Source organism: Fukomys damarensis, unplaced genomic scaffold (assembly GCF_012274545.1).
Source record: "Fukomys damarensis isolate Sample0158 unplaced genomic scaffold, DMR_v1.0_HiC HiC_scaffold_11, whole genome shotgun sequence".
Classification (NCBI taxonomy): Eukaryota; Metazoa; Chordata; class Mammalia; order Rodentia; family Bathyergidae; genus Fukomys; species Fukomys damarensis.
In genome coordinates this window covers 38,997,130-39,006,920 of record NW_022900923.1, presented here as the reverse complement: position 1 = coordinate 39,006,920, position 9,791 = coordinate 38,997,130, and the positions used below count along the sequence as shown (strand labels likewise).

Genomic DNA, 9,791 nt, shown 5'->3' with positions numbered 1-9,791 from the left:
ACTTACTTCCCTTTAGAGTGCGCAAAACAGCTCATAAAAACTGTGACACAAGGTCTAGCTGTTGACAATTGGGTCTTAGAATTTAATCGACAGGATTGCTTGATATTTCCGCGAGTTTAAATAAGTCTCTAAAACCAGGAGAAGAGATCCCGGTTTTTGGTATGAGTTTTCTAGCCAGAAATGGCAGCACTAAAAGTTGTGTTATTAAAGCCGGACGTGGTGTTGCACGCCTATAATCCCAGCATTCGGGAGGCTGAGGCAGGAGGATCAATGTGAGTTCGAGACCAGCCTGGGCTACATAGTGAGTTCCAGGTCAGTCTCAACTACGTAGTGAGACACTGTCTCAAAAAACCAAAAAACAAACAAACAAACAAAAAAAACAAAACAAAAAAACAAAAAAAAACCCCAACCAACCAAACAAAAGCTGTGATATGTAAAGACATAGAACAAGATACTACTTATATCTTTTTGATATGACTCCTCTTGTTTGGTTTCTTAGTAAAAATGACATTTTGAAGTTTCTCTGGGGTTTCCACACCGCTGTGGTGTTTCGTTTGCAAACGTGCAAGGCACGCAAACCTGAGAGTGGCTCCTCTGCGCATGCGCAGCACTCAGCCAGCTGCTTCCGCTTGCAGTGGGTTTGTCTTCCGTTTCCCGGGACTGGAAATTAACTCAGGTACTTCAGACTCAGGAGTGAGAAGTGGTGATTTAAAAAGGTAAGTGGTTATTTTCATTATCCAACAACTACTTGTAAAGCATTATGCTGGACTCCATCCTGGACCTGAAAAAAGATAAATTTAACTAAGATCTAAAAAGCGGTAAGTGGAATTGAGCCAGTATGAATTCCTGATTCTGATCACTTACTAGATTTAAAATATACTAAATGAAAAATCTTAACACAGTTCCTGGCCCCCCCAAAAGTATCCACTACCTACCATCTGCATGACAAGTGCAGAGGACTACAATTGTTTCGTTCCATGTTTAAAATTCCTCTTAAGAGTATAATTAGATAATCACTTCCATTATCTGTATGAAGAGCCAGTTTTCTTAGGTGAACTCCCCTCTGACGTTTTATTTCCTGAGTAACCCCGGGTGTGTTCCATAGGAAGGAGTGAGGGAATTCAGAAGAAGGGTAAGAAGATGGCAAAAGTAGTAGCAGAGACCAATGCAATGCCCAGGGCAGCAAAGTAGCTGTCTTCCCAGGACATAGTGTGTAAATGGTTCATGGGATCCAGAGTTTCAGGGAGCCAAGTGGCTGCCTGTCCTGCTTTACCACCAAGAAGCCTCCCTCCACTAAGGAGTGGCTCTCTCTGCAGCTCTGCTGTGGTTGTCTCCTTTCCCACAGCAAAGGCTGTCTGTGCCTGGAACCACTGAGCACAGGTGTACGAGCAGGTGCTCCTTTGCCACCACCCGCACTCCCTTCACTGTTGCTGCCAACCCCAGAAGCCTCACAGAAGAGTGAGGCAGTATCCTGGGAGCCGGGGTAGTGACATGACTAAGGGAAAGCTGCTATGCGGATCCGGGTTTCTAGTTGCTGAAAAATGAAGGGATTCAATGAGGGGAGCTTACAGATATCCTCCGGTTCTCTCAATCTGGGGACCTTCTCCTCTGTTATCTCCCTGTCTGGTTTGCATCCATTCTCCAAAAGTACTAGTGTCGTAACCTGCAGTATTGTCCTCAGAACCGATGCTGAGTGTTGGAGACAGCTAATCCTGTGTCTCTTGAATAAAGGGGACCAAACCGTTTGCCACAGAGGATGCCCAGCACTTGCTGGTCACATAGAGTACTTTTGAAAATCTCATCTACCTTTTCCTTTACTTTTTCAGTATTGGAGATTAACTCCAGAACTTTGCATTTGCTAAGCAAGTGTTCCACCATTGAGCTACATCCCCAGCACCTTTTTATTTTATCTTTTTGGTATAGAAGCCTGCTAAGTTGCCCAGGGTAATCTCGAGTTTCGTAGCTCTTGCCTCAGTTTCCTTTGTAGCTTATGATAAGTTATTGTTTTCTTTTTAAAAATGCCTCTCTACTGGTGGGTTTTCAGGGTTTAATGAGACCCAAAGAGTCGTTTTCTGGGGGAGGATCTAAAGTTTTATTGGACTCTGAGTGTTTTATAAGATTAAGCTCTCAAAAAATAAATTATCATTTTACTGTAATGACAATGACAAATGATACTTTTTCACAGCATATTTCATTATTTCATGTCTTCTTAAAAAAGACATTTGCAGGAAAAAAAGAAAGGAGGAACATGATACTTTTTTTTTTAATTTTATTGAGTTTATTGGTACATTTTAGGGATACAGTACAGTTACATTCATTGTTGGGATCATGTACCTTTACATGGCAAGTCTTGATTCTCATTTTTTCCCCTTACCTCTGCCCTCCCTTCACCCCCTCCTCCCCTCCCCATCTACAAACACTTTATTTTCATCTTTTCATTCTCTCACATTTTTTTCTTTTCCCATGTGTAGGGGAAGAACAAAAAGGGAACATGATACATTTTATGTAAGATTATAAACAGCGTTCCTCTCAAGCTTCCCTAGAGGGATTTTAAAGCTGATAGAATGATATTACTTCCTGAAGCTGTTAACTTATCCCACAAACTGGACTCAACTGAATTAATAAAATTAGAAAAACTTACCACACATAACATTTTAAAGTATGATCTGATTTATAGCTTACTATTGATCTCACTATTACTGCACTATTAGTTTTTCTTTAAAAACTAGTTGTCAATTTAGCTCATTAAATACATAAAAAAGAGAAACAGGTTTAAGTAATAAAAGCCAGTGTCTGTCTTCTGTAGTAAGCACATAGGAGGTGACAAAAGGATCTTGAATGTCAAGGATCATTTACAAGCAATGAATTAAAAAATCAGGGAGAGCCACACAGAGATGATAAGGCTCTCCGTATTTGTCTTAACAAAGGAAATATTAAACTAGAGTGATTTTCTTCTCTGTTCTTTTTCCCCATCAGGGAGAAATGTGAAACTCAATTTTACCCTTGGTTGAGAAGGTACTAATTTGCCTGACAAGTTGGAAACGGAAGGTACTCAAGGTATCCTTGATGTTTCAAACCTTCACGCTGAGTGAAGCATGCCTCTAATGTGTCCGTGTTTAGGGGATATTCCATATCTCATTAGGTTAGAGCAATGTAAACTACATGAATGCACAGGCGGTGGGGACCTGGCCCTCTCCAAGACAAAACCGTCAACGTGCTACCACAAAGGCAGCTTAGGAAGCACCTTCATTCTACTCAATATTTTGTTAGAGATCAACTTTATTCTTTTCTATCCTGGATAAATGAAAATGAACGTTCTCCCCATTTGCTGCCTATTTCATGGGAGGTGTGATCTTCAAATCCTTTCCTTTATTGATTGTGGTATCAATGAGTGTTTATCAGGAAGGCTCCTAAGAGGGACGGCGATGTAAATAGGAAAACTCTAATTCCTTTTCTTTTTAATTGCATATTTATTGATTTTTTTCATATACTTTCTAAAGCCAAGAATTAACTGCACGAATGACCTTTGCATGTTAACTAAACCCTCGTTGGTGGGCTGATACACCATTGAGAGGAGAGTCCGGTTGGAGAAAGACTTTTCACAGCACACAGTTCTCCCAAGTTGTTTGCTTCACAACAGCAACTCATACATGGAACTCTTATTGTGTGAGAGGCACTGTTCTAAGTGCTTTCATTCATACTAGCTCAGGAAATCCTCTTCATAACTCATTTAAGAGGATATCACTGTGTTAGCTTAAAAGAAGCAGAAATATAGATGACAAAAACTACACAGCTGTAAACTGATGCACTTCAGTTCAAACTGAAACTGTCTGGCTTCGGAGTGTAACTGTGAACTCCTATACTATCTTCTTTTCTCACAGGTAGAAGAAACGCATCCTGCAGTCGTGAGGTACACCAGGCAGCTCTGCTCCATGAAGTGCCAAGGAAAAGCCACTGTAGTCAGTAACGTCTTTGGAGGGATCTGCCTGCAGCTCATTTTCCATAAGAAAAAATTATGAAATAAATTGAAATATTTGCAATGACATTTTCTTGTTATTTTTGGAGAAGCACAGCACACATATGTGTATATGTGTACAATGTTTCTTTCTTATCAACATTAAGGTAGAGACTATTGGTGTAAAATACTCAGTCCAGTGTTATTAACACGACGTGAAAGTAAGGGGTGGTGGCATGGTCTTGTGTAGTAATTTCAGTTTATTTGATGATCCAGATGGGTAATGAATGGTATGTAAATGTGGACTTTCCTATGCAGCCAATTTTCTGGATTTGGAAAGCGACTAGTGTCATGATGAGCTAACAGAAACAATAGGATCATATCCCAAAAGTTCGATAAAAGGAAGATCACACATGTGTCATCATTATAGAGTAAACCATTTGCTCTGTCTTGACTGCACGTTAGACTGCAGAGGAAAGTCTAGAATTTCTGTTGCCCAGAATGAAATTCAGACCAGATAGAACAGAGGCCCTGGTGATAGGGCTTCAGGTGCTAATATTTTTCAGATTTCCACTTGGTTTCTTTTTCTTTTTTCCTTGTTTTTGGTACCGGGGATCAAACTCAGGACCTTGCACTTGCGAGGCAGGTAAATCCCTGGCCCTGTGATTCCACTTGGTTTCAACCTGCAGCCAAGTTTATAAGCCACTGTCCTAAATGGATCTTTTTATGTAAAACCCTATATCTATTTCAAAAGCCATTCAAATAACAATTTTTCTTACAGTTTCTTTTGTGTGGATCAGTGGATATACCCTAATTATTTGAATATCCTAGCACCTGTCATTTCTGTTTACTTGGAAGTCATTTACTAAGGTATCGATTAAATTCAAATGATCCCATGTAATAGTACAAAAGATTTAATACAAACCAGGGACCTATTTTGAGGGTTAGTTGAATCCTTTATTCCTGAAAACTTGGCAGTTTATACACACACAGCACCTATTTACGCACACCCTGCAGATGTCCTCTGTTTTGCTTCTGGGGCTCCCATGGCCTTCTCAGCTTGCCGACTCACATGGACAACAAGCATGACCCTCAGGCCTGTGCCTACTGGTTAGCTCACGCCTACCTCTAAAGGGGAGGAGGAGCAAAGGGGAAGGGGAAGTGGGAAGGGTAGGGGAAAAGAAAGAAGGGGACAGAATCGACCTGAGAAAAAGAAACGGTGGAAACAGAGTCTTTGTAGATAGGAAGGGGTGGAGGGGTTGAAGAGGGCAGGGCAGTGGGGAAAAAATAAGAACCAAGATGGATTATGTAAAGCTGCAAATTTCCAATGATGAATGTCATTATATTGTATACCTTAAATGTACCAATAAAATTAATTTAAAAAAGGAGGGCTGGGCTATAGAAGACCATCAACTTTAGACAAAAACCATAAACTCGCAAAAAAGGTGCCGGGGGTGGGGAAGGAAGGAAGGTTTTCTCTTAGCCCTGGCTAAAGATCCCTGCAGCCCCCAGGTCACCTTCTATCTTGACTTTCTTATATTTCAAGGTCCCTGTCTGTTCTCCTCCTGCCTTCATGTCAAGGAGGGAGGGAGGGAGGGAGGGATAACTTTATTATTGCTCGTGCCAGATTCCTGCACCACCCCTAGAGGGCGCCCCACATACAACCCACAATTTTAGAATGGTTTTATGAGGACAAACGCTTCTCAGCGGCTCCACCTTGTGTGATTTGTTTCCTGACTGATACAGGGTCTGACAAAGAGGGGCTGAGAAAAATCTGTCCTGATATCACACTAAGGATGCAGACAGTGACTGGACGATGCTGGCTTTCAGTATATACTAGTCTCTGAGTTTTCTTAATGAAAGGGACACATTTTCCTCTATGAAATCCTGCCTGTTATCTGCACTTCTTGTAGAACTGTGCACTTTAGTTCGTATCCCAGATGCATCCCTTTGTAGCTGTCTGTTTTTGATCAAGCAAATATAATTTCTTGTGTTTTACTTTTATCGTGTAAAACTAGGGATAATAACGGTATCTACCTTGGTGAGTTGTAAGGTTTATATTAAATAAGGTAAAGTATTACAAACAGAGCTTGGCCTATAATGAGTGATAAATGCTAGCTACTTCATTGTAGTTATACTATTGTAATAAAGCTGTTGATGCATGTTATTCTGTGATTTACTTAAGGATCAGGACAGTGAGAGATTCACATTTGTATTCTTAGCACCCAGCAGACACAGGCAGGGAGTTGGTTAGCTGTTATTTTGCTGGTTTGTTTGTTTTTAGTACAAAGGAGACAGTCTGCACAGTCATTGAGCCTAGGCCCAGAGACATGACTTCCTGGCTTCCCATCCAGTTTCTACCATTTAAGTTCATGTGACTGAAAGCAAATCACTGAAGATTACTTTTTCTCAGCCTTCTCATCTATGGAGTGGAGACAATAAATTAGTCTGTCTCATAGTATTGTGGAGGCTTAAGTGAAATTGTTATGTAAGTCATACAACACAATGTTAAAAGCATTGATATATGATAATATTACTTATCTATTACTATAGTGTTACTCAGACCACACGATTAGGAAGAAAGTAGTCCAAGGGAGAAAAACATACATGATGCAAAAGTACTATGATTTAATGATTATTGCATTAAAGCCTTAAAAATTACGATGAAAAAGCATTCTCAATAGATAAGGAAAGCACTTGGGGTTGAGAATTATGTTAGGACAGGGTATCCTTGTATAAAACTGTTCCAGTGATGTGAAAAAGATTCATAAAGTCTATCTCTCACCAAAGGGTACGTCAGATGTGAGATTTATGCTTCCTGAGAGTTGTGGATTGTGATACATACCATTTATTTGCGTGTCAGTGACTCTCTAATCATTCCTGTGGAGGACCCGTTCACTTCCCGCTGGCCTCTCCTTTCCACTCCGTTCATCCCTCATTACATACAGATGTGTGCTCTGATGAATGGCCAAAAATCTAGGTGAATCAAGAGCGGCGGTCTAGAATAGACAGGAGCCACGTCTTGTAGTGATTCATTCTAATTACACCAAAATCTAACTAATGGAGAAATCAGCCCAGTCGGGAGAGGGAGAAGAATGTGGCTTCACTTTCTGCCTTTTCTTTCTCCAGAGACTGACCCCAGTGAACCGCTGGAACTTGATAGCCGTAATCAATAGCTTGGAAAACAATAAGGTCAGCATAGGAAAGATTCAGATTTTCTGCCTCCAAATGTAATGGAAACAAGACTGGTGTGCTGAGCCACTGAGGTGAGTCTGACCTTAGCTGACTGACTGATAAAAGACCGGGAGCAGAGAACGAGATAAAGGAAGAGCACAGCAAAGATGCAGTTGTAAATATACGATCAGTGTGATTCTTGTTTCTACTCTGGGAACATGCTGAATTGTTATTTTGCCTTCTTTTTAAAAAAAGGAGAAAAATCCTAGCTCTTCTAAAATAGTGGCTTAATTAAGAAGGCTCAGAAAAAGTGCCTGCATAATAAATGAGTACTTTCCATGTAAGGAGTCTCCCACAGTGTTCAAAGGTCTATGTCTGTTTGGGTTAATACCATCCGTCCACTTCCATTTCCTAAATATTAAATTCATCTGAAATTATTTCTTGAAGATGAGGGATTAGTATTGTTTATCTCAAAATTCCACCTTGAACTGGTGGTTCAAAAGTCACATTTACATTTGAAATGCATAGCAAAGGAACATTGTAGGTCTTCACATTCCTGAATGGGCTACTCTCAAAAACAGCAGATTTTCCCATCGTATCTCTGCAAAATATTTTTGGATTTAATTAGGAAATATGTAAGGAAAGACGTAGACTTGTGGTTAAATAGATTTTATTTAACCTCTCCATGGTTAGAGCTTATTTCAGTCATAGAGTTGACATGTACGAGCTAAGACTTGAAAGTCCATGTTAGCTACATTATGAAAGAAAAAAGCAATCTCTTGGATTTAAAATACCTTTAAAAGTTTTCTAAAATACACAAGTGACTTAAAAAGCTTTCCTAATGAGCAATAACACCGTTTCTTCTCTCTTCATTGATTCAAGGGTAAATGTCAAACACACAGAAATTTCTCCTTCAAACAAGGGTGGATTTCCATGTTACACAGACAAGGTCTCAGCACACGTTGTGTATTTGTGGAAGACCGAGAGGTGAAGACATTTGATGAGAATACAGTGGTCAGAAGTAGACAGTTTAAAGCACGAGATCACTAAGGACTTGGGAACACCGTCTCTGACTTAGGAGAAAATCCAACCAACATGGAAAATGAAACAAAATTGAATCTTGCCTTGAATACTAAAATTAGAATTGAATTTATAAAACGGCCCACCACAGATATCACACGGCTGGAGTTTATTTTCTAAACACCAATAAATGTCAGTCCTGATCTCTCTCTATAAAGCCAAACTTGCTTTCCCTTTGGCTGGGCCATGCCTGCCTCTCACTTTTAAATCAGTATTCAAGGAGACCTGATAGCGAGGGGTGGAATGTGCTGTGAAAAAGAGTGGACAAGTTTCACCTTCTGTTGCATTCTGTGGTCTCCAGAGTCATCGTTAGTCATGCTGGGGACAGTGGTGCAGTTTCTCTGAGTTGCTGTGGTTGTAAGTTTGAAGTTTCAAGGTCTGATCAACCTCAACGTGTTTTTATCTAAAAAAGTACAATATTTGCTCTTCAGAGTCTGCTTTTTTTTTTTTTTTTTTTTTTCTGGTAGATATTTTGGTGTCAAGGATGAGATCCTAATTAAAAAGAAATTTCATGAAAATAGAAAGTATAAATTTCTTAATATAGTTTTAACCAACAAAGAAGACCTCCATGTGGAATCTTTGTGCTTAAAATAATTTGATCTATGTTCAGCTGCAGTGCTTGAGGTGTAGCCTGCTTCCTAGGACCATGCGCAGACATCCTTTCTGTGCAACTGAGATGGTCATTGGAGGGAAGATCTTTGTGGCGACATGCAGGCCCTCAAAGCTGAGGCATGCGATCTTTGATGTAGCCGAAATGATGACACCACCAGCCTCTCATCACCCCTAGTGCATAGCTGCTAGTAAGAGTCTTATAAGAATGCTGCTTACTATGGCTTGGACTTTGAAAGTCTCCAAAGACCCATACGTGGAAGGTGGGGTCCACTGCTAATGGCAGTGTTGGGTGGGTGATGGTGGATCTTTTATGAGGTGGTGCCCCCTGGAAGGAAGTTAGTCCACTGGGCGTGTGCCCTAGAACGAACCCCGCGCTCTTCACTCTTGTGGCTTCCTGGCAGCCATGAGGTGAGCAGCTTTTGCTTCTCTGTCCTTTCCCACTATGAGGTTTTGTCTCACCCGAGGCAATGCGGATAGTGACTGTGGATTGGAACTAGGCCAAAATAAATGTGTCTTCTTCTTAATTTATCATCTTAGGTCTTTGGTCACAAAGATGGAAAGCTGACCAACTTGCTACTGCTTATAGGAAATGAATATTTCTAATTTTGATGATTTAAAAAAATACTATTTTACCTGATCATTGTAACACAAAGTAGAAACAGACGCTTTTTAACAATCTCTCTACATGGAATCAAATATAACGTTTAAAAAAGTAATTTTTAGTGGAAATATTGGTCATCTAATACATATTATAGTATAACAGGCCAGCCCAGAGTAGGGAAGCATCCTCAGGATATCTGCAGGTCAGCTTGGTGCCAAGCAGATTTTATGGTTATAATGCTACAAAAATTTGAGAAGTTGCAAGTTGAAAGAAAAGTTAAAGAAAATGAGCTAAATTTTCTGTAAGAATGAAGACCACCTAGAGAGATTGTATACTACAATTCATTAGTGTAATTTTTTATTAACTCTC

At 40.0% G+C, this 9,791-nt stretch overlaps 1 long non-coding RNA gene across 1 annotated transcript; it reads left to right on the top strand.

Moving 5' to 3' along the window:
- Positions 1-632: 632 nt before the first annotated feature.
- Positions 633-4,018, top strand: LOC104869991. Its single transcript, XR_782426.2, has 3 exons — positions 633-716; positions 2,977-3,057; positions 3,882-4,018. It is a non-coding gene; the product is annotated as an uncharacterized LOC104869991 (long non-coding RNA).
- Positions 4,019-9,791: the final 5,773 nt, after the last annotated feature.